Source organism: Galeopterus variegatus, unplaced genomic scaffold, assembly GCF_000696425.1.
Source record: "Galeopterus variegatus unplaced genomic scaffold, G_variegatus-3.0.2 Scaffold2000, whole genome shotgun sequence".
Taxonomy (NCBI): domain Eukaryota; kingdom Metazoa; phylum Chordata; class Mammalia; order Dermoptera; family Cynocephalidae; genus Galeopterus; species Galeopterus variegatus.
The window spans coordinates 4,368-6,180 of NW_007728111.1; positions in this window are offsets into that span (position 1 = coordinate 4,368).

Genomic DNA, 1,813 nt, shown 5'->3' on the forward strand with positions numbered 1-1,813 from the left:
TGGTGCTGACAACATCAAGCCAAGGGTTAAGATCCCCTTACCGGTCATCTTTTTTAAAAAAAACCAAAAAAAAAACAAAAAGCTGTACTAATATTCCCTGCTACCAACAGTGAATGTGAGTTCTTTTTTTCCATATCCTTTCTAACACTGGTTGTAGCTATCTTCTAAATTTTTACCAATTTAACCAATAAAAAATACCTCATTAAAAATTTCAATAGTTATTAATGATTTGGACATCTTTTCACATGTTTATTTACCCTTTTTTTTTTTTTTTTGGGAGGCTGGAAGGTCTGAACCCTTGACCTTGATGTTATCAGCAACAGCCTGGAGTTATGTTGTTTTTTGTTTTTGTTTTTTTTGGACCTTGGTGTTATCAACACCACAATCTAACCAACTGAGCTAACCAACTAGCCTTTGTATTTACAACTTGTGAGGATGGGTCTTTCTAGGCACTACAGGAAACCGAGTGGATGTACAGGGAAAAGGTTAATGGTTAATGTTAAAACTAAAAACATCAAGAAATCTGAAGTTTATCCTTTTTTACTTTTTCTTTGTGGCTGACCTGTACAGGGATCCAAACCCATGACTTTAGTGCTGTAAGGCTGCACTCTAACCAACGGAGCTAACCGGCCAGCCTTTCAGCTGAGTTTTATCTTGATGGCCATTGGAAGTCCGTGAAGACTTTTTAAAAATCTGTACATGATTAGATTAGCACAGTGAGTCAATCCGGCAGTTTCTGTCCCTTTCCTCTTGGGACTGCCTAGCTCCCAGTTAATTCTTCACATTGGCCAGAACTTTCCTAGTATTTACTATTCCTTGTAATGTTGGCCTCCTCCCACTGTATCAGAGCCTTCTGGTATTTTGGCTCCAGGTCACAGTATTCGAAATGACCTGTATGTTGCATAGGGGCAGAAGGAAGGGGTAAAACTATTAAACACCCTCCTAGGGGCTATCCACAAGGGATTTGAAATCTTTTCAACACTCCTGAGAGATGGAGATCATTATTCCCATTTCACAGTGAAGAAATTGTAATTAAGAGGCTGGGATTTGCCAACACCCAAACAGCTAGAAAGTGTAGGAGTGGGGATGTAAACCCAGTTGTTTCTCCTCTTTCACGCTCCTTCTAAAGTGTACGTTTCAACTGAGAGATGTCTGGGATGTGCTTTTTTTATTATGAATTAAGTCAGCAAGTATTTGTGCAACTCCCCTGTGCTATACAAAGCACAATATCTTTTTTTTTTTTTTTGGTTATCTTCCCAACAACCCTTCGATGTAGATGTAGTTATCCCCAGTTTACAGACGAGGAAACTGAGGCTCAGAGAAGTGAAATGACCTGCATAAAACCACATACCTAATCGACTTTTGGGACTGGGATTAAGATCCAGATTCGACTTCAGTTTTAAGGTCGTCACTGGCTCAAGTTACCTCTAACATAAGTTTACCACATATTTTGAGGAACACTTCACAAATGAGGTGTTTTTTTTTCTTTTTCTTTTTGTCTTTTTTCATGACCGGTAACAGGATCGCAACCCTCGGTGTCACGCCAGCACCGCGCTCAACCAGTGAGCAGACCGGTCTGTATATGGGATCCGAACCCTCGGCGGGAGTGCCGCACTCTACCGAGTGCGCCACCAGGCCGGCCCAATGAGGTGATTTTTTTTTTTTTTTCTTTTTGTCTTTTTTCGTGACCGGCAACGGATCGCAACCCTCAGTGTCGCGCCCATACCGGACCAGGACAGCAACGGGATCGCAACCCTCGGTGTCGCGCCCGCACCTCGCCCAGCCAGTGAGCGGCTGGTCTGTACGTGGGATC